The 24548-nt window shown below is 34.7% G+C and overlaps 1 long non-coding RNA gene across 2 annotated transcripts in view; it reads left to right on the top strand.

Annotated features, from left to right (window-relative positions):
* Positions 1-13112, top strand: part of LOC116419188 — a 55000-nt gene extending 41888 nt beyond the window's left edge. Inside the window, exons 2-4 of one of the 2 annotated variants that reach the window (XR_004229429.1) lie at positions 10308-10477; positions 11376-11426; positions 12349-13112. This is a non-coding gene — a long non-coding RNA (uncharacterized LOC116419188). Of the gene's footprint in view, positions 1-10307; positions 11427-12348 lie in introns of both variants that reach the window. The other variant, XR_004229428.1, reaches the window with a different exon arrangement.
* Positions 13113-24548: the final 11436 nt, after the last annotated feature.

Here is a 24548-nt window from a genome sequence, read left to right as displayed (position 1 = left end):
AAAACCCAGTGCCATAGATAGGAATGTTTATTCTTGGGGCAAGTCAGAGGGGGAAAGACAGAGGATAGGTGGATGTTGAAAGACTGTTACTTAGGGAAGGAGAGGGGAGGAGATGAAACCTGTAGATGTGATCCCAGTGAGGCATAATCATCCCAGGTGGAAGTGAGTAAAATTAGCTATTTAATAATAGGTATCATTTATATAGTACTTTAAGATTTGATTACAAATGTTATAACAAAAGGTTATTACAAACCTTACAATAATGCTATGAGGTTATCTATATCATTGTGACCTCATTTGGAGTTTTCTTGGCAGAGAAACTAGAATGGTTTTGCCATTTCCTTCTCTAATTTATTTTATAGATGAGGAAACTGACATAAATGGGATTAAGTGACTTGCCGAGTTAGTTTCTGAAGCCAGATATGAATTCTCGAAGAAGAGTTTTTCTGACTCCATGCCCATCTCTGTATCCACTGCCATCTAGCTTGTCCTAGCCTTTGAGGTTTATATCACTATTCTCATTTTATAGATAAGGAAACTGAGATTGACAGAGGATAAGTGATTAGCTCCGAATCACACATCCAGGCTGGATTTGAATTCATCTTATGTACTGTAGGTCCAACCCTCTGAGCCACCTTGTTGCATTACAAAGGGTAGGAAGGGGAAAAGACATTTGGAAGACGCATTAGCAGGTGGGGGACCTGAAAAGACTTCATGTAGAAAGTGGGATTTGAGATGAGCTTAGAAAGAGCCTGAAGGCAGAGTATTGAAGGGAAGTGGTAGGAGCAGTTAGGGCAAAAGCACTATGGGGAGACAACTGGAAACACCGGGTGACTGGACCTAAAACATGGAAACTAAAGGAAGGTTTATTGCATTCACCAGCAAAAACGACTCTCTGGGATTGAGCCATGTCATTCAGAGAGGAAGCATTGTTTCTATAGGGTCAGAGAGGAGTGGAATGGGGTTAAAGTTGATTGACTCAGGTCCCTCTTGCTGGGATTTGAGGCTGATCTGGTGCAATAATCCTATTACTCTGTTTCAGAGTTAGAAATTTTTGCAAAACAGAATGTAGCCAGTAGACAGAATAGGAAATGCACAATAGGATGTCATGATGCATCCTATTTTGGGTTACTTGCATTTCAGGCACTAATGGGAGAGCACAAACATTTTTGCATGAACAAAATGGAGTGGGAGACAAATTTCTTTGGCTCCATAGTACCAAGACAGGAGATGGAGTGTTGTGTGGAGAACCTACAAGTGTGACCAGTTAGACTGAATCACAGGGTGAATGGCAAGGATTGAGGAGTAAAAAGCCTGGAAAGATTAAAAAAGGGCCAGCTTAGGAAAGCCTTTAAAAGCCAAACCAAAATTTATTTTGAGTCCTGGAGATGATAAAGATTTAACAAAGACCCAACTGTTATCGCTTAGATCAGATCTCTTCTTTTCTCTCCTACCACCCCCTAAAAATCGATCCCTGAGGCAAAACATAGCAAAAATCAAGTAGTATCCAAAGTAGCTAAAAGCTATGAAGACATTTCTAAAAGCTATGAAGCCCCAAATAAGACCTATTTCTATTATTAAGCTCCCCACACAAAAAAAAATTTAAATAAAAAACTAGTTAGTTAGAAATTGTCTACATCTCCATATTACTGTCTCTCTCTCTCTCTCCACTTCTCCCTCAGTCTCTTAATCATTCTGTCTCTCTGTCCCTGTCTCTCTGTCTCTGTCTCTGTCTCTCTGTCTGTATCTTTCTGTTTCTCTTTGTCTCTCTCTATCCCTTTTCTCTGTCTACCCCTAGAGATAGTGTATGTGAGTATGTGTTAGCAGAGTTTGCCTCAGAGACACCTGGTGGTTAGAGGTCAGGGAACATCTGCTGCTAATGTAAATTTGCAAATTTTCTCTATCTACTCTGTATATACTTCACTGTCATGATGCCATTGGTCCTTGTTGAGAAGGGCAAATAACATTTATCTTTTATAATCAGTTATCTACATGCTGACTTATTATTGTGTATACTTCTTGGAGGGCAGGAACTAATTTTGTCTTTCTTTATATCTCCAATGCTTAACACAGTGTCTGATACACTGTCTGAGCTTAACAAGTAATTATTGACAGACTGACCCAGAAAGGCAGCATGATATCATATTAATTATTAAAGGAGAGAATGCACCTGAACTGTCCACTAGAGAGCACTCAATTTAAGCCCCAGGCCCAGTGGAGTCTAGAAAGAATCACAAAAGTCAATATTATCTCCACTGGCTATAGAGGATATTTAGCTTACAGGGGCCTAGCTTGCTTTTCTACCACCAACCATGAGCCCATGACTGGGATTGAAAGAGATGTTTTTAACTATGGTTGTCTCTTAGGTCATATACAGGACAAATGCTTCTGTTGTGGTTTCTGATGGATAAGTTTTATTCTCTCTTCAGGAGCAAAGTGATTTTTCAATTTGTGAACATAGACAATCAATTAACTCCACAGAACTCAGATCCTTCCCAAAGGATTCTGGGCAGGAAGGTTGGATTAGAGGAGAGGAGTTGAAATAGCCTGGGAAAATCCTAAGGGAAGGGATCCTATGTCTAGGGCATATGGGGAGAAGAAAGTTAAATATAGACAAAGAAAAAAAAGATGGAGAGAGACTAGGAAAGATAGACATCCTTATACATATATATATATGCATGTGTATGTATATGTATGTGATGTATAGTGTATGTGTGGGGGGAGAGAGAAGGAAGGAGACAGAGAAGGAGGGAGAGAGAGGGAGAGAAAGAGGAGAGAGAGATAGAGACAGAGACAGAGAAAAGGGACAGAGAGAGACAGAGAGAAACAGAGAGATACAGACAGAGAGACAGAGACAGAGACAGAGAGACAGGGACAGAGAGACAGAATGATTAAGAGACTGAGGGAGAAGTGGAGAGAGAGAGAGACAGTAATATGGAGATGTAGACAATTTCTAACTAACTAGTTTTTTATTTAAATTTTTTTTGTGGGGAGCTTAATAGTAGAAATAGGTCTTATTTGGGGCTTCATAGCTTTTAGAGGTTTCTCACAGAAAACTCATGACTGATCTAGAGAATTGTCTGAAAGAGGTAAGGCTGAAGCACAAGCCATGCTGGAAAATGGAAGGCAAGTGAAGCAGGAGGTGAATATTCAGTCTTATGATTGAAATATTACACTATAGAGGGTCCTTCAGTTTCACCGAGACAATATTCAGTTAAAGCCTTGGGCTATGGCACAAAAATGATAAATGGCAAATATGCCCCCATTGATTCCTGACTGGGGAATATCAGACCAGGTGACTGAGAGAAGTCAAAGCAAGACTTCTCTCTGGCCTTCCATAAAAGATGAGAGAGACTAGGAAAGATACACATACATACACACACACACACACGGAAGGGACAGATATAGAAAGGAAAAAAACATTGCCATGGCAGCATCTCTTTCTGGCCTTCCATAAAAGGGAGAGATGCTTTCTTGTCTGGGTGTTCTTTCCACCTCTGTATTCATGGCCCGAACACCTTACTTTAGGCCTTCATTGCTTCTTGCCTGGATGGTTTCCAAAGTCTCTTCATTGGCTTCCCTTTGTTCAGGTTTTCCCCCTCTTTAATCCATCCATCGCTACCAAATTATCATTCTTAAAACACAATGATGACTCTTTCACTCCCGCATTGCCCACAGGATGTGATGTGCATTTGTCATTAAAAAAACTTCAGATTCTGACTCTGGATCTTTTTCCAGATTTCACTTGCAACATTCTCCATCCTCGTCAAACTTGCTGCTCTTGGTATGCTTTTTCCTGCCTCCATGACTTTCCCAGACTGTATCCCAAGCCTTTGTAACATCTCCTTCCAACTTCACATCAATTGCATTTTTTGTGTGATCCTTGTGGCACTGGCAGTAGCATTCTGAACCCTATCTTTTGATCACAAATATAGTAGTAGTAATAATAAAATAATCTGATACACTAGAGAAAGGCAGGGTGGAGAGCATATTTGCAACTTGTCTCCCTTTTTTGCTTGTAACCAGCCTAAATAGTTTTGAAATAGTTGGCAATCTTATTTTTTGGCCAAAGAGTCCCAGGTCATACATAGGTCTTCTGGTCTACAATAGTCCAGTGGCAGCCTCTTGACTATAGATACCCCAATGACATTTAGTATGTTCAGGCATAATGAAGCCAGATGGCCCCAGATGTCTATGTGATTCTCAGGAAATCTGAATCTCAAGGAAGAAAAGGCAAATCAGTTCTGCATTTCTGGCTATGCATGTCTTACCTCAGAGCAAGTTTAAGACAGCAACAAGTTCCTTGTCATTAGGAATTACTTCACTCTTTCTATTTGTATTTCTGACACCTGGTATGATGCCTGGCACATAGTAGGTACATAATAAATGCTTAGTATTTTCTAATTTTAAAAAATAATTTTAACTGCCCTTTTGTTTTTACATATTTTATATTTTCTCCTTTTCCCATAGAACTACCCAATATAAAAAAGATTTTTTTTAACGAAAAAAGGAAAAAGAGGAAGGAGGAAAAAACCCACAAAATCAATCAATATTTTGAAAAAGAAATCTGAACAAATTATAGTGTTTCAAACCTGTCGATTTACCACATCACTTTTTTGAGACCAGACTTGTTCTTTGTAATTTTCCAAAATTTACAAATTTTTGATTGTTTGTTGGTTTTTCTTCCTTTCAAAATATTTTCCATGATGATTGTATCAATTCCCAGCTTCACTAATAATGTAGTAGTGTGTCTGCTGATCCTTAAAGTTAAGTTCATGACTAGGGGCTTATGAAGTATGATTAGCATTTATGCAAATCAAAAGAGTACTTTGAACTGCTTTTACCCTTTTAAGGTTAACTCTTAATGGTGAATGGGTCCCAGTCCTTTGATAGTTTCTCATTTTTTTATATTGTTGTTGAGCTGTTTCAGTATGTCCAATTCTTTGTGACCCCATTTTGGAGTTTTCCCAGCAAAAATACTGGAGTGGTTTCCTTCTCATTTTACAGATGAGGAAATGAGGCAAACAGGTTTAAGTTACTTGCTCAAGGTCACACAGCTAATAAGAGTCTGAGATTGGATTTGAATTTACGAAGATGATTCTTTCTGACTCCATACTCAGTGCTCTATTCACTGCACCATCGAGCTGCCATTTCTTATTCTAGTTGTGCTGACTTTATTCATACTTTTTAATTTTAAATAAATGAAAATATCAATTTTTGGTAGCCTCTTTTCCCCCTTTGCTACAACATCCATGGCTCCTCCTTCTGACTATTTACTGTTTCCTGGTGCTTCAGGCTCATCTTATAAAGCTCAGGTCCTTATTATCTCTTTCCTGGAATATTGCTATTTGATTATAGCATTTTAGTTGGTCTTTTTCCCGTTTAAATCCATTCTCTACTTAGCTGCCAAAATAATTTTCCTACAGTGCAGGACTGACCATGTCATCTTCCTTATTTAATAAACCGTAGTGGCTTGCTTATTATCCCTAAGAGTAATAGAAAGGCTTCTTTTAGGCATTTTAAGCTCTCCAAAACTTTGCTCCTTCCAGATTTCTTATATCCCTCCCACTCTACAATCCTGAACCCACCATACTGATCTATTTGCTGTTCTTTGTACACAACAATTCATCTCTTGACTTTGTGCATTTGCACTGTCTTCCATGCCTAGAATGTTCTCCTCGCCCTCCCTTTTCCTACCTCCTTCCCTCACTCCCTTCACTAATTTCCTTGGCATTCTTTAGATTCAGCTAAAAAGAATTCTTTTCCTCCCCTACCCCATATTCTATTGTGTACAACATTCTTTAGATTCTGATCATTTCATTCAGGATGAATTTTCATTCCATTAGTTCATGTATGTCTTTCCAGGCTTTTCTGAAATCAGCCTGGCTCATCATTTCTCATAGAGCGATAATATTCCATTACATTCATATACCATAATTTATTCAGCCATTCCTCAACTGATGGGCATCCACTCAATTTCCAGTTCCTTGCCACTACAAAAAGAGCTGCTACAAATATTTTAGCACATGTGGGTCCTTTTCCCTCTTTTATGATCTCTTTGGGATATTGACCCAATAGTTGCACTGCTGGGTCAAAAGATATAAAAAGTTTTATAGCCCTTTGGACTTAATTTCAAATTACTCTTCAGAATGGTTGGATCAGGAAATTAAGGTTTCTAAGAAATGTGAGGAACAAGTACATTTCAGGCATAGAAGGCATATTATGTATATAAAGGTATAAAGACAAGTTGTTGGAATATTCAATTTGAGGCATAGCAAGAATGCGAGGTTTGGAAGGTAAGGTAAGTCATGGAGGAAATATGTGGAATTTAGAATTGCAGGAAGCCTAATTTGACTAGTTTGTAGAGTACCTAAAGGGGAATAATAGATAATCATTATGTAAATATAGGCAGAGCCAGATTGTGAGGGCTTTGAACTATTTATGAATGTGTATGTGAGACACACCGAGAGAAAGATTATGGGATTTAGAATATAACAGCAAGGACTGTGAAATTTGTCTAAGGACTTTTCCTCCCACTATAGGCATGTGGGCAGGGATTCTTTCCAGACCACATCTTTCTCCTTCTCCTGAGGTTCTCAGGAAACATAACCTAAATTTAATCCACGGCTTTAAATTTTTTTTCCACTCATGACTACTTTTCCCCTTCAGAAATTTTTATATGACCCCAGATTTATAGATATAAAAAAGAGGTATACAAATCAAACACTCACTGATAATAAGTCATGAAGAAATTTATTGTAAAACAATTTCTTGGTACATATATAATTTTAACATTTATTAAAGATGAAAGCAAATTTACATATTAATGAGATGGATGTGCTTGTTCACATGAAGAATTAATTTTGTCAGAATATGTGATACTGGATGCAGGATATAGAGGATCTACAACATTTTTTAGAATTGATATTTGATAAAAATTGATTTTGATATTTTCATAATCTCCATAGACCCCATATGGGGTTGTAACCCACAATTTTAGAAATTTTATTTTAGTCTAATCTCTCACTCTCCCTTTCTTGATCTAATAGCTGGAAATGCCCCAAGACTTGCTAAACTCCACCTGAATCTGATTTGTCAGTAATTTCTTTAACCTTAGAGTGAATTGAGTTTAAAGTTCATCAAATCTCTGCTTTTTAGGAATTTAAAAAGAGTTATTAATAAAATCCAAACCATATATCTTTCATGATTACAACTTAAAGGATCTAAGGAAAGATTTCATCATGACTATTTTAGACTGTTTCAGATACTTGTACACTCCTGAATTCCGTGTATTTCCAGTTATTCATTGACATTCTGTCTGCACATACTTAATATGCCGATACACATTGCAAAGAGATAATTATCAAATAGTTATATAAAACAAAATCAGGAATAGAAACAATTAATTAGTCAGTCAATAGATATTTGTTAAGTGATTACCATGTGTCAAGTCCTAGAATTTCTCCTATTTGTGAAATGAATTTTGAATTCTATTAATTATTAATTACAATTATTTATTGCAAGTGAATTTATCCTTTCACTTTGAAATAAAAATTTTCATCCTAATGTTTCTGGTTCTAAATTTTATTTTATATAACTGTAACTAGGTGTGTGTGGGTGTGTGTATACAGAGATATATATATATATATATATTTATATACATATATAATAAACTTAAGAAGCAAAGATACAGTATCTACCATCTCTGTGATAGTCAAAACTAGACTTATTGTTAACATAATATTATTAAATGTGTGGATTGTATATGATGAATATGTATTCATATCTATATCCACAACCATTCATCCATCCATCTACCTATCATATGTGGGACAGCTAGGTGGTGCCATAGTGCACAGAGGCTGTCCCTGGAGTCAGAGAGAATCATTTTCCTGAGTCCAAATCTAACCTAGGATATGTATTTGCTTGTGATCCTGACCGAGTCATTTAATCCTGTTTGTGTAAGATGAACTGAAGAAGGAAATGGCAAACCATTCCAGTATATTTTCCAAGAAAATCCCAAATAGAGTCATGAAGAGTCAGACATGATTGAGCAGCTGAACAACAATGCATATGTATACATATGTGGACGAACATACACACACAAATTATTTTAATAGCTTAAATAACCTTCTATATAAGTAATCTTAATAATTTAAAACTGTACAAGCTTTTGGAATATCCTTGGGAAAACCTCAGTAGTTTCTTGTTCATCACTAACTTTCAATAGTTAAGAATATTAATGCATTAACATTGTTTGAGAAAAACTATTAGTTCTTCTATGAAAAAATCCTCTCATCTAGGGACTGTGGGTATATCAGAATGTCTTAGCATTGTTTGGGCTCAAGAACTATTATAAAGTTGGCCTCTCACCTGATAAGCCACATATGATCTTGGGAACAGGAAAAACTTTTAAGAATCTGCCATTGGTTAAGAGGAAAGTAGATGTGTGTGTGTGTGTGTGTGTGTGTGTGTGTGTGTGTGTGTGTGTGCGTGCCCACTTGTGCTTGGGTATTAGGGAAGACTAAAGTCCTTACCTTTGGACTACTAAAAACTCTTACGATTTAACATATATGTTAGCAGTTGATTCTATCCATGGGGACGAGCAGAAAGTTCAAACTAATTATCCTCTCTCCCACTAGCTATGTGGGAGAAGAACATGCCCTAAACTAGAGGTTTTCTTGCCCCTCCTCAGCAGCTCTTTCCATTTGAAATAAATGACTGTGACAGTCTGAAAATTTAATCCTAATTGATTTGGCTTCAAATACATGTTTTGTGTTTTTTTTTTTTTTCATTTTTTGCACTTGGCCACCAATAAAAGAAAAGGAACCATTTAAACAATTTTTGATAATAAGTTGTAGGGAAGATGAATAAGCTTCCCAGATCTCAATTCTTTTTTATTTGTCACACATGCCTCTCTGTCATACATATATTTTTCTGAGTCTAAACTAAATATGTGCATTTGTACACCCTGAATCTCTTTAGAATTAAATTATTCCTGAGTAATTTTTCTCTGATTCTTGCTTCCTTGAAAAAGTACTTTGAATTCAGTATAAAGTTTGGCAAGTTTTTTGTTTACCACTGTGTATGAGCAAGGTGCAGGTCTATTTATCTTAGTTATAGACTGGGTCCCTGTGTCTAAGTCAGAAGATATATCAGGCTCCCACTGAATAAACGATTAAAAAGTCAAGGCTTTTGTTGGAAAAAGAAGATGAGAGGGAAAGAGGAATGAGAAAACTCCTAGGTTAGGAAGTATTCTGCAGGCTTTAGAAAAAAGAAATGGAGACATGTCAGGGAATCTAGGATGGTATTTAATTAAACCTGGGACCAGACAGAGCTCTTACTGCCAGGAATACTTAGTTTAATGGGTTACATTTCTATAGTGCTTTACAATTTCAAAGTACATACATTATCTCATTTGATCCTTATATCAACTCTTGAAGTTATTAATACAAATGCTATTATAACCATTTTGCAAATGAGGAAATGGAGGCTTGGAGAGAATAAGTGATTTTATAAGGTCACATAGATTCTTCAAAGTGTGGATCCCACAACTCAATGGTCTAGGAATCATTCTAAAAGGTCCGTGTTTTTCCAATGAGATATTTTTGCTATCTTTTATTGTTTTTCGATTTCTTATAAAGTCAATAGTTTCCATTTGCTCAATTCTAATTTTTAAGGAATTATTTTCTTTAGTAAGTTTTATATCTCCTTTTCCATTTGCCCAATACTAGTTGCAATTATTCTTTTTTAAGGCATTTTTATGCTCATTGGCTTTTTGCACTTCCTTCATCATTTGACCTAATCTATTCTTTTTATAGTGTTGTTTTCTTGAGTATTTTTTTGTGTCTTCTTTACCAAACTATTTGTTTTTCATGATTTTCTTTCATCACTCTCATTTCTCTTCCTAATGTTTCCCTTTACCTCTCTTACTTGATTTTCAAAATGCTTTTTAAATTCTTCAATGACCTGAGACCAATCCATATTTTTCTTGGAAGCTTTGGATACAGAAGCTTTGACTTCATTATCTTCTGAGTATTTTGATCTTGCTTGTAACCATAATAATTTTCTATGGTCAGAATCTTTTCCTGTGGCTTGCTTATTTTCTCAGCCTATTACTTGACTTTTAACTCTTTATTAAAATAAGACTCTGCTTCAGGGTGGGGAATGCACCATCCCAAGATTCAGTGCTTTTGAGCAGCTGTTTTCAGAGGTCCTTTTAGCGACATATGTTTTCATGTCTTCCAAGGTGATATGATTTAAGGAGAAATATTTATTACTCTCTTGTCCTGTGCTCTTATTTGTAGGTGACCCCAAGCCCTGGAACTGTGAGGATGGTCATTGCTCCACTGTGGTTTCAAGCTCTGATGTCCTAGTGCTCCTTCTCACTCTGGGACTGCCACCCAGAATAGCAATGCTGATCTGACCATGGACAAAGCAACAGAGTGCTGCCTCAGTGCTGAAAAAAAAAGACCCTGTAATTTCTCTCTTAACCAGTTGTTTGATCCCCTTTCTATGAGCTAAGACCTTTAGAAGTCACCCCTGCAGTTGCTGATTCAGTAGTTCCCAAGGCTAGCTCCTACTTTGCTGGGGTGTGTGCTGGCACAGCCTGTGCCAGACTGTGCTCCATTCTTTCTTTCATGTGATAGACCTTTCCTGCTCTCTTTCCAAGTTGTCCTGGAATGGAAAATTGTTTCACTCTTGTCTTTTTGTGAGTTCTGTTGCTCTATAATTTGTTTAGAATCATTATTTAAAGATATTTGGAGGAGTTTGGGGGAGAGCTCAGTGCAAGTCCTTGCCTTTACTCCATCATCTTGGTTCTGCCTTAATTGTTAAATTTTTAGTATGAGCATTTACACCTTGGAAATCAGAGAATGCTATAATCAGATATTGATTTGTTATTTTGTTCATTTCTTGACTTAAGAAAGTGATAGATGAAATATCCTTCCTACTTTAACAGTCACATTTTATGAATGTCTTACTCTCTTGGCTATCAATATCCTCTGTTGACTCTCACTTCTTTTGTACAACAGAGGGAAGAATGATTAGTATTCCCTGTGGATTTCCCACCCCATAATCTCCCTTCCTAAGGCAAAAACAGGATAGAAGTGAAAAGGAGGGCTACCTGAAAGATGGCTAGTTTTTAAGAAGTGTGATAAAATGGAAGGAGTACTGAACTAAGTTATGGGAGGCCTGGCCTCTACAGGACAGACTTCTTGGTCAAGTCACATTGACTTCTGAGCTTCCATTGTAAAATAGAGATAATATCTGAACTCCCTGAAACCAGGGAGTTAGGATGGGTCATTTTTTTCAGGTTGTCCTAGAAGTAAATTGATTTCTTTCTTGTTTCTTAATCAATTATGTGTGTTAAGCAGCTGTTTACCTTGAAGAATCTAAGTTTGGGTTCACGGGAACAATGAAGCAAGGTAAGCTATAACATATGTTATAAGTATAACTTACTAAGTAAGTTTAGTAAGTACTAACATAAGTAAAAAGAACTTAACTAAAATTATTTTATTAGTGTTTTTAAAATGGAAAAAAATACCCCAAACCCAAATAAAACAGATTAAAGGGGAAGACTTTAAACAGCAGCCCTGACCAAATCCCTCTGGAGTGGATTAGCTGAATAGGGAACTTTCAACACCATAAGTCTGATCTGGGTAGGGAGAAGCTTCATTGAACCAGACTAGGTTAATACTTTTTAGATGAAATTGAGTTCTTTGTCTGCAAACTGGCTCCATAATTGGATCGTACACAACAAATATCAATAGTCCAGCACTGGGGTATTATACAACATGCAAGGACACTTAAGGGAATTCCTTTGGCTGAGTTCAGGCAGAGGTTATTATATGTCTGAAATCAATGGAGACCTTTTGTTCCATCTTTTTTAATGCTATACAACAACTCTTCTGAAAATTTTCCCATCACTTACAAACAGTTTTCATGAACATAGGTCTTTAATACATTTCAGTTTTCTGGGATGGGATGACAGAGTCCCTGAAACAACATTTAGGGGCATATAAATGGAAAGCATCATTGTCAACTCATACATGAAATACATGGTAGGAGTGACAACTAAGATTTGCCATAAGATTTTTATTTTCTTTTACAAAGGGTCATTTACTTTACTAATATGACAAGAACAAGGATAAGGAACATTTTCCTCAATACCCTGGGAACACAATCCCTCCTACATCATCTAGTCTGAGGTGGGATAAAGTGAAGATCAAAACTCTTTTCAATTTCTCCCTAGCATTGACCTTATTAAAGTCATTTCCAATGATGTCAAATGCCTTTTGTGATTGAGATCCTGATGGTTACCTTCAAATATTGTTGCTTATTCTTCAGGGCATTGATGCTGAGCTGATGCAACCTTGCTCCTGGATTCTGACTTTCAGATTTCTGTAACTTGAACTCCCAATTCAGATTAAGGGTTCAACTCCCTACACAATGGAAAAGAATGAACAAACAGATTCAGGAGAACTTGTTTCTTGTGCGGAGAACTATGAACTAGGAGAATAAGGCCCTATTCCCCTTTTTCTTTTAGAATTTGTCTCTAAATGTAGTGTGGCTACAAAAAATGAGGCAAAAAACCACCAAAAGGCATTTTCATCTCTTGTTACCATGATCAGAGGAATTTGTCTTGAAATGAGGAAGTGGAACATGGTTGAAGCAAAATTGAGAAGTGGAGATGATGTTGAGAACATCTGAGATAAAAAATTATTCTGTCAATCCTGATCTTGAAAATCACAAAACTGACCTATAATAAATATGATGGGTCAAGACTACTTTAACTCTGTTTGATTTTTGTACATCCTATATCAGATATTACTTTCTACTGAGGCTTGCTAATATTGAAGATAAATATTAATGTGTCTTTGTAATTGCATCTTCAGCTTGTATCATGCCCTTTACAATTAGGATCTGGAAATGCAAATTGTCTTAGAACTTCAATAAGCATAAAAAAGTCAATAGAAATATTGGATAGTGGGGGGAACAAAATCTGGAAATTTCTTCCAGCTCTCCAGGACAAAGCCTGTGGTCTCCTCATACTTATAAGGCTAATTACTTGAACCTAAATATAGGATTTTATCATTATGTCAATCCCATGTTATAATCATTTAGTTCTAATTGATCTATATCCTTTTAGAGTTGAATCTATTAACCAATATATTTACCATTTCTTTTAGCTTTGTGTTATCTAAAATTTTGGCAAACTTTTGTTTAATTCATTGTTAATATTGTTAAACAGCATGGAACAAAGGACAGATTTCTGAAGTGCTCCACGTAGAATTTCTTTGACATAATGTAATGAATGACTGTTTTTTGGTGTATGCTGCCATTCAACTAATTGAGCATCTATCTAAACGAACCATCATGTAGTTCACATCTCTCTATCTTATGGAGAGAATGCATGTGAGAGACTTTGTCACATCCTCTGCTGAAATCTACAAGATTTTTACTAATGAATTTAAGTATTTATTTAGCATCTATTATATGTCCAGATACTGTGCTAAGTTCAGAGAATATAAAGAAAGACAACCCCCCCCCCCACTTTCTGTTCTCAAGGAGCTTCTAGCATAGTGTAGATAATAACATGCAAACAACTATGTACAAATAATATATATACATATGTGTATATATACAAATAACATACATGTATATATAATGTTGTATATGTATATGGCATATATGATAAATTAGGAATCATCTCAGAGTGAAGAAACTAGAATTAAGGAGGATATTCCCATTTAGTAACTGTCAAAAATGGGGTTATTCTAGAAGAAATGTGTTTGATTAGGGAAACATTCTTTTTTGTGCTTTTTAGCTTCCTTTGACATTCTAGCTCATTCTAAGGTTTAGTGCTTCTCATATCATCCATATAGGACCATGCCACCCTTTCATCCCTGATAGATATCCCATGTTTCCCTCTTTAGTTTGTCTTTTAAAAACCAAAGTAATTTAATAAATTCTTTGTGCATCAACAATGGACTTTTTAGATAAATCTCCCTTTTTCTTCTTATAGAAAATTATTTTCTTGATGTCATTAGAATAGTTATTCTTGAGAGCCTCCTGGTCTAACATATCCTGTAGTATCCAGAAATAACAAATAACCCATGGTATTATTCTATTTATGAAGACTTTGAAATTTTCTCAAACACACACATATACACGTACACACTCAGAGAAAGAGACAGACACACAGAGAAGTTTTTATTTTTCTTTAATATACTTGACAAAATTCCCTTCGTATCTACTTTAGGGTATCATTTTCTTCTTGTTGGTAAAAATCAGATTCCTTCACTTTTCCTTCACTTTTTGAAGGATGGATTTTTTAAAAGTCAAGTCAAGAGAGAATTAATTTGTCATGGTAGAGAAGGGGCATCTGTTTCTGTTTCCATTACTTAAATGCTTCTATTTGGATTTCCTTTTGTGTTAACTATCTAAAAAGGAAGTTTAATAAATTAAATGCAAATAACTCAATTTTCCATCCAATAGTGTTCTAATCCAGTCAGCAGCCTAGGACTTTCTAATTACCCTAATGTGTATAAATGAGTGATAACTATTTCTTAAGAAGTAGACCAGTATCCCTGCTGGTTAGTAAAGAATGCTCAGGCTGAAAATGTTTTAGCTTTTCCATGACCTACAAGCAAATATGGTAGTGAATATAAAATATTTTAAATTAAGATCTCCCTTCCTGGTGGGATTCCAATAATTTAAGGATGAAATGGAATATTGCTCAAAGCCCCCCACTCTTGAAAACTTTCCTTCATCTCACTTTCCAATGCATTCATAAATTGATACATAAGCATTTAATGATCACATAGGTTTTAATAACATAGAAGTCAATATAGGAATTAGGAAATTCACTTGTTTTTAAAAAAAATATATTTTATTTGCAGCTCTATTTTCTGTGACTCCCACTTTCCCTTAACACTGAGAAAGCAAGAAAACCAAAACAAATTCACTTGTTCACCACATAAAAAAATGGCTCAATGTATACTTGAAATTTATAATATTCCTTTCTAGAAGTGAATTTCATGCTTCATCATGAAATCTTTGGAACTGTGGTTGATCATTTTTTAAAAAGCGTTTTATTTTTAAAACATATGCATAGATAATTTTCAACATCCACCCTTGCAAAACCTTGTGTTCCAAATTTTCCTCCTCTCTTTCCCCCACCCCTCTTAGATGACAAATAATCCAATATATGTTAAACATGTACAATTCTATTTATATTCCCACAATTATTGTGCAGCACAAGAAAAATCAAATCAAAAAGGAAAAAATGAGAAAGAAAACAAAATGCAAGCAAACAACAACAAAAAAGTAAAAATACTGTGTTGTGATCCTCACTTAGTCCCCACAGCCCTCACTTTGGGTGCAAACCACTATCTTCATCAGAAGTCTATTCGAACTGGCCTGAATCACCTCACTGTTGAAAAGAGTCACAACCATCATAATTGATGATTGTATAATCTTGCTGTTACTGTGTTCAATGTTCTCCTGGTTCTACTTATTTCACTTAGCATTAGTTCATATGAGTCTCTCTAGGCCTCTCTGAAATCATCCAACTGATTGTTTCTTATAGAACAATAAAATTCCATACTATTCATATACCATAACTTATTCAGTCATTCCCTAAGTGATGGATATCCACTCAGTTTCTAATTCCTTGCCATAACAAAAAGGACTGATACAAACATTTTGCACATATGGATCCTTTTCCATTTTTATGATCTCTTTGAGGTACAGGTCCAATAGAGACACTGTTGGATCAAAGGGTATGCAAGGTTTGATAGCCATTTGAACATTGCTCTATATTGCTCTCCAGAATGGTTGAATCAGTTTGGAACTTGCGCTTGATCATTTTCCTGATTCGTGTTTCCTAAGTCTTTCAAAGTTGTTCGTATTTAAAATATTGTTATTGTATAAATTGTTTGCCTGGTTCTGTTCACTTCATTTTGAATCAATTCATATAACCAATTTATGAGGTTTCTCAGAAACTATTTTTTTTATAATTAAAAAATAATATACTAACATTCCATCATATTTTTTATACTATAACTTGTTTAGACATTTCTTAATTGATGGGTATTCTCTCAGTTTCCAATTTTTTGCTACCACAAACAAGAGCTGTTATAAATACTTTTGTACTTATAAGTCTTTTTCTTCTTTCTTTGATATTTTTAGGGGTATGAGATATATTAGTATCACTAGGTCAAAGGAATCCCTGGATCATAGTTTAATAGCTTTAGTTTAATAGTTTAATAGAAAATTCTACCAAATATTTAAAGAACAATTAATTCCTATACTATTTGGAAAAATAGGTAAAGGAGTCCTGACAAATTCCCTCCATGACACAAAAATGTACTGATACCTCTGTTTTCAAAACAGAGAAAGAAAATTACAGACCAATCTTCCTAATGAATATTGATGCAAAAATTTTAAATAAAGTAATATCAAAGATATTACAGCAATGATTAAGTGGGTTTTATACCAGGAATACAAGGCTGGTTCAATATCAGGAAAACTATTGCTATGACTGACCATATTAATAACAAAACTAACAGAAATCTTATGATAATCTCAATAAATGTAGAAAAAGCCTTTGTCAAAATGTAGCACCCATTCCTATTAAAAACACTAGAGGGTATAGGAATAGATGGAGTTTTTCTTAAAATGATATCTACCTAAAATCATCAGCAAGCATTATTTGTAATGGGGAAAAGCTATAAGCATTCCCAATAAGATCAAGGGTGAAACAAGGATACTCATTATCATCACTATTATTTAAGATTGTACTAAAAATGTTGGCTTTAGTATTAGGAAAATAAAAAGAAATTAAAGAAATTAGAATAACTGAGGAGGAGATAAAACTATCACTCTTTGCAAATGATAAATGATATACTTAGAGAATCCTAGAAAATCATCCTAAAACTTACTTGAAAGAATAGCTTTAGCAAAGTTGCAGGATATAAAACATCAGCATTGCTATCTATTACAAAGTCCAGCAGCAAGAGATAGAGAAATTTCATTTAAATTAATTGTAGACAAAATAAAATATCCAGGTGTTTACCTTCCAAGACAAACCCAGGAACTATCTGAACATAATTATAATACACTTCTCACAAAATAAGGTCAGATATAAACAATTACAAAAATATCAATTTCTCATGGATAGGGTGAGCTAATATAATAAAAATAACAATTCTACTTAAATTGGTCTACTTGCCTAATGCCACACCAGTCAAACTTCCAAAAATTATTTCATAGAGCTATAAAAATAATAACAAAATTCATCTGGAAAAAAGCCAATATCAAAAGAATTAATGAAAAAAATACAAAAGATTTGCTGTATCAGACCTAAAACTCTATTATAAAGCAGCAGTCATCAAAACCATCTGACACTGGCTAAGAAATATAGTAGAATAGGTTAGATACACATGACACAGTAATCAATGGCTGTAGTAACCTAGTATTTGATAAACCCCCAAACTCTAACTTCTGGAATAAGAATTCACAATTTCACAAAAATTGGTGGGAAAATTGAAAAATAATGTCAAAAACTCAGCATAGACCTATGTCTCACATCTTATACCAAAATAAAGTCAAAATGGGTGCATGATTTGGGTAGAAAGAGTGATACTGTAAGCAAACTAGGAGATCAAGGGACAGTTTATCTGTCAGATCTTTGGAAAAGGAAGGCATTTATCACAAAAAAGATTGAGAATATTATGAAATGCAAAATGAACAACTTTGATTATATTAAATTAAAAAAGGTTTTACACAATCAAAACCAATATTACTAAGATTAAAAAGGAAATCACAAAGCTGAAGAAAAAAAATTACAGCCAATATTTCTGATAAAGGCCTTATTTCTAAAATACATAAAAAATTGTGTCAAATTTATAAGAATACAAGTCTTTCCCCAATTGATAAATGATCATAGGATATGAATAGACCATTTTCAGATGAAGAAATTGAAGCCATCTATAGTCATATGAAAAAAATGCTGCAAATCATTATTGATTAGGGAAATGCATATTAAAATAACTCAGAAATTGTGCAAATCATTTCCATAAAAGTCATGTTATGAAAGAAAATATAAATCTCTCACTCTAAAAAAACTTCAAAAAATATAAAGTTAAAAAAAAATCAAAGAGAGAGAGAACATGCTTCAATCTGTATTCAGACATAATCAGTTCTTTTTCTAGGTATATCATCATAAATTCTTCATAGTCATGGATCATTGTACTGCTGAAAATAGAAAAGTCATTTTTAGCTGATTATCCCAGAACATTGCTAATACTTTGTATACAGTATGTTTCTCTTTGTTTGAGTTCATGGAGAACTTATCAGTTTTTTTTCCTGAGAAACATTCTGCTTATCATTTCCCATAGAACAATAATGTCCCATGACAATCACAAGTCATAATTTATGCAGCCATTTCCTGATGGGCATCCTTTCAATTTCCAATTTTTTGCCCTGAGAAGAGAGATACATACATATTTTTGCACGTATAGGTCAATTTCCTTAAAAAAAAATCTCTTGATATTCATGCTTAGTAGTGCTGTTGTTAGATCAAAGGATATGCATGAATTTATAGCCCTTTGGACATAGATTATATCTTTTGATCATTTGTCAGTTGGGGAATGGCTTTTATTTTTTGTAAATTCGACACAGTTCTTTCTATTTTTGAGAAATGAGGCCTTATCAGAGAAATTTGCATCAAAATTCTTTTTAAAAATTTGCAAACTAACTATTGCTAATTGTATTTCCTCCCTCATTTATTCTCTCTGTCCTTTCATTACGTGCCTCTTCAAAAGTGTTTTGCTGCTGACCATTCCCTCCCTCAATATGCCCTCTCTTTTATTACCCTTCCCCGTTTTCATATCTCATCCCCTTCCTATTTATCTGCAGGGTAAGGTAGATTTCTGTACTCATTGTACATGTTGGTTCCTTTTTTGAGCTAATTCTGATGAGAGTAAAATTTACTCATTCCCTCTCTCTTCTTCTTCCCTTCCACTGTAAACATTTTTTCTTGCCTCTTTTTTGGTGGCAGATAATTTACACCATTTCACTTCTCTCTTTCCCTTTCTCTTAGTATATTCCTCTCTCATCGCTTAATTTCATCATTTTGTAAAAAGATATTATTCCTCTGAATTAATGAAAAATGCAAATGAAAGTTGCTTTGTGGTATTCAGACCTAAGACTATATGATAAAGCATCAGTCACTAAAATCATTTGGTACTGATTAAGAAATAGGATAGTGGATCAGTGAAACAGGTTGGGTTCACAAGACACAAAAGTCAATGGCTATAGTCATTTAGTGTTTGATAAACCCAGAGACTCCAGCTTCTGGGATAAAAACTCACCATTTGATAAAAATTGCTGGGAAAATTGGAAAACAGTGGCAGAAATTACGCATTGACCAACACCTAACACCCTATACTAAGATAAGAAATGGGATCATAATTTAGACATAAAGGGTGATACTATAAGTAAATTAGGAGAACAAAGGATAGTCTGTCTCTCAAATCTGTGAAGAAGGAAGAAATTTATGGTCAAAGAAGAAATAGAGAACATTATAAAATGCACAATGGATAATTTTGATTAAATTAAAAAGGTTTTGTACAAGCAAAACCAATGTAGCCAAGATTAGAAGGGAAGCAGAAAACTGGGGAAAATAATTTTACATTTAAGAACTCTGATAGAGGTCTCATTTCTAAAACTCAAATTTATAAGAATTCAAGCCATTCTCCAATTGATAAATGGTCAAAGGAAATGAAGAGACAATTTTCAGATAAAGAAATTAAAGCCATTTCTAATCATATAAAAAAATGCTCTAAATCACTATTGATTAGAGAAATGCAAATTAAGACAACCCCACTACACACTTTTCAGATTGGCTAAGATGACAGGAAAAGATAATGACAAATGTTGTAAAGGATGTAGGAATATTGGAACACTAATACATTGTTGGTGGAGTTGTGAACTGATCTGACCATAGACTTGTGATGGCGTGAACCATCTGCATTCAGAAAGAGGATTATGGGGACTAAATATGAATCACAATGTAGTATTTTTACCTTTTTTGTTGTTTGCTTGCTTTTTTTTCCCTTTCTCATTAACTGGCTATTTTACCTTCTGCTTCTAGAATATTAGGACAGTTTTCCTTGATTATTTGTTGAAAGATGTTGTCTAGGATCTTTTTTTCATTGTGGTTTTCAAATAGTCCAATAATTCTTAAATTATCTCTCTTTTGGATATTTTCCAGGTCAGTTATTTTTCCAATGAGGTATTTTATATGTTTTTATATTTTTTCATTTTTTGTTGTTTGATTCTTGCTGTCTCATTGAGTCTTTCACTTCCATTTGTTCAATTCTCTAATTTAGATCAGTTCATATCATCCCTTGAGCTTCATCTAGAGACATTTTGTCTTTGATGTCCTCAGGATTTGGATTCTGTTCTTCCCTGTCTCTAAAATAGCTATTTATGGTCAGAGCTCTTTTTGCTTTTTAAATTTTTTTCTCATTTTTATATGTCTGCTCCTAGGGCAAAGGGAAGATTGTCCTAAGCTTCCTCTACAGGCCAATAGGAATTTTATGCTGCCTTGGGGATAATACTGCCATATTCCTTCCCTTGCCAGATGGATGTGGACAAGTCCTGACTATTATGCTAGGATTCTGGGGCTCACTATTTGCCTTCCATAGCTGTGTGGAGATCTCATAGCTAGTTTGCTGATTCACTGGCTTCTTAAGCAGGACAGAGTAGTCAACACTACAGTTTTTTGACTACGAGCCTCCCACTAAAACTCTGGCCTACAGAATCTCCTGTCCTTGGTCTCCCTACACTTCATCTGAGCTGGGCTGCAACCCCGCCACAACCATGCCAATTGAGACAGACCTTTACTGAGTCCTTTCAAAATATCTTTTGCTGAAATTATTACACTCCAAATTTTGTGGGTTTTGTCATTCTAAAATCCATTTAGAGGCTAAATCTGATGTTGATTCTGTGAGAAGCCAGGAAGAGCTGAGGTAAAGACCTGTCCACTCTCTGCCACCTTGGTAAATACATATATCCTGGGCTTGGTACATTTACTAACTATGTAACTCCAATAAAATCATTTAACTTCTGCCTTAGCTTCTTCAACTGTTAAGTGAGGAATAATAATAGTACTCCAGGGGTTGTTGTGAGGATCAAATAAGATACAATTATAAAATATATAGAATTGTGTTTAATAGTAGATACTTAATAAATGCTTGTTTCCTTCCATTCTCTATACTTTTCCCTTTTCTCTTTCTTCCTATTTGGTTTTAAAACATTTTCATTTTCATTATCTCTATCACTAAAAGTTGTAGTTGTTTTGACTATGGATTCACTTTATAGGATAACACCAATTCTCTAGTTTGTGTTCTATAATAGTTACCAATATCACTTTTATTACTCTCTAATTAGATTGTAAATTCCAAGAGAGGATGTCTTTAACTCACTGAAACTTTGTGTATCCCATCTAGACTAGTCTTTGTAGATGCATGAATGAATGGTGAATTCTCTATCATAGGAGGTCTTGAAGTAGAACCTGGGTGAATATCAATTTGATAGTAATGGTTAATCAATCAATAGATGGCTAACTTTTATATAGAGTTTACTATGAGCTAGGCACTATACTAAACATTTGGTTATAAGTACTGGTTAAACTGGCTAACCTCTGAGATCTTTTCCAACTTGGAGATGCTATGATTATTAGTTTGGAAAGACTTTGATTTTCCATGTTCCCTCTGTAGTTTCCCTTTGACCAAGCTATTTTTAAAGCTGTTCTTTGTCCTTTATAGTTTGTTTTCAGGGGGATGTGAGTCATTCCTTGCTCATGCTTGGGAAACACTTGGGAAAATGATGAAAAAATCTAATCAATCTGATACTATTGGCTTTGCTTACAGAAATGGTGAATTGACTTGTATTTCTTTGTGTATCTATGTCTATGTCTCCATGGTTTGTATCTTTGCATTCTTGTAACAGTAAAGAAGCAAGGTATCTGAATCAATCCAAACCCTTCCCCATCCTACATAGATTCTAGATCAGACCTCTTTCTCCTTCCCCTCCTTCTATCTCTATGCCCTGAAAGTCCCCATAATGTATACACATGTGGGCAGACACATACACACACACAGACAGTGTTTGATGCTTCAGTTTAATAGCTCTAGGCCATGTGTACAATATTTGTGATTCCTTTGAAGGTTGACTTCTGGCCAATTTCTTCAGGCCATTCAATCCAGGTTATATATATTTCTGATACATCCTCCTTATGCCATTAATTTGATTTGCCCTATTCTTGATTTTCTCTGGAAAGAAGGTGAGAGAAATAGGAAGCAAAATTTTATTGAGAAGCAGATGGTCAGAGTTATGTAGACCAAACCAGAACCATACTTCCTTACTCCCAAACTGTTGCCAGGAGCCCAGATAAAGGGGCAGGAACCTGTCCTCCTCTCTTGAGGGTTAGGGTACAGAAAAAAACAGGCTTAGAAACAATATACAATTAAAAGAGACCATAACAATTTTCCATTGTTCCAGGTAATAAAATGTTGGAATGGGGGAATATGAGGTTTTCCTTTATAGCCCACCCCACCCTAAGTCCTTTTAAAAATAGGGAGATGTGGTTTTAAAAGAAATACAACCAGTAATCATAAAAAAATACTCCAAGGCACTAGTTATTGCAGAAGTGAAAATTAAACCAACTTTGATGTTTTATCTCACACCATTCAAACTGACAAAGATGGCAAATATTGAAGAGTATATGGCAAAGTAGGTACATTAATGCACTCTTGATTGAGCTGTAAATTGTATCTAGCCATTCTGGAAAACAATTTGAGATAATGCTTAGAAAGTTATCCAAGTGTGCATAACCTTTGACCTAGTCATACTTCTTGTGGGGTTTGTACTCTAAAGAAATCAAAGAAAGAGGAAATAAATCTACATGAACAAAAGTACTTTTAGAAGTTTTATTCAGGGTAGACAAAATTTTGTTTCACTATTTTTCCTATTGAAGAATGGCTAAAAAAATTATGGAACATGAAGGTAATGGGATATTATTATTCCATAAGAAGTAATGAAATGCACACTTTTAGGGGTAACTTGAGAGACTTTTATGAACTGTTGCAGAGTAAAATAAGAAAAATTACCAGAATGGTTTATACAGTGATAGCAACAGTGTAGAGAAATACAACTTTCAAAGATTTCAGAACTCTGCTAAGTTCTATGATAAACAGTTACAAGTTCAAAAGAATGATCTAACAACATACCATTGACTTTGTAACAGACAGGTGTTGAATTTAAAGAGGCACACATTTTGGACATGGTAAATGTGGGAATTACTTTTGATGGACCATGTATTTATGAATTAAGGGATTTAAAAAAAATTGCCCAGTGGGAGTAATGAAAGGACAGAATAATAATTGTTTGAAAAATGAAAATAATAAAACAAAAATAAGGCCACATATATTGTATATGTATATAATATATATGCATATATTATATATACATGAGTGTATATTCATATTTATATATGGATTTGGTGGGGGACTGGCCATATTAGGTGAGAGTTGGAAGCATTAGAGTAGAAACATGTAGAGATTCATACTGGGTACCTTTGAATGTACTCACCTTCAATGTCCTCAATTTTATCTTTTATGTGGCTGGAAACCTCCTTCATGTTTGGAATTCCGGTGATCTTGTGTTTTGTTTCTGATTGAGAGAAACTGTATTAGTTGAGCTGCTCATCTGTCAATAAAAATATCCCTCCAACTCCATTAGAACTCTCTAAGAAACTATTTCTATGGCTGAGATGGAGATAGCAGTGATAATAATAATTGCAACTATCATCAATAAAATTCGATCTCTAAAAAAGGTTTTACTGATACTGTTTCAGTTTTACAGATGGGAAAACTGGGGTTTGGGGATGTTAAGTGATGAGCTCATGATCACATAATTCATAGAGTTAGAAGGAGGAATTTAAATCCAGATCTCTCCCAACTCTAAATCCAGAAATCCTGCCAATGCGCCATGCTACCTTTCTACTTCATTTATTTATTTATTTTTCTTTTCCTTTTAGAAAAAAAATATTTAAAATGTAAGTACAAAATAGAAAAAGAAATATCCATTGCACAGCAGAGCATAAGAGAAGATTCAAAATACAAATCAACAAATTTCCATTTCGAGCAAGTCTTTATAATAAATATGACTATATTATACATATGTATTCATATGGTTCTGACTCTACTTTCATTTATTCCTACTATGTTCAAGAGACTGTTATGCACAGGGGATACAAATATAAAGAATGAAACTACTTTCAAAGAGCTAAAAGGAGAGGAAACAGATTTATGTATGGGTATATACATGTATGGCTTTGCTCTCTAATACAGACATTTATTTACTGAAAGAGGCAGAAAAAATAACTTTTGTCTGAAATGCAGATGAAAACAGCTTTCTGAGAGAGCTGAAGGAAAAAAATTCATCCCTCAGATAAAAGGAGAGACACATAAAGT

The sequence above is a fragment of the Sarcophilus harrisii genome, chromosome 5 (genome assembly GCF_902635505.1).
Source record: "Sarcophilus harrisii chromosome 5, mSarHar1.11, whole genome shotgun sequence".
NCBI lineage: Eukaryota > Metazoa > Chordata > Mammalia > Dasyuromorphia > Dasyuridae > Sarcophilus > Sarcophilus harrisii.
This window is presented reverse-complemented; position numbering and strand designations above follow the sequence as displayed.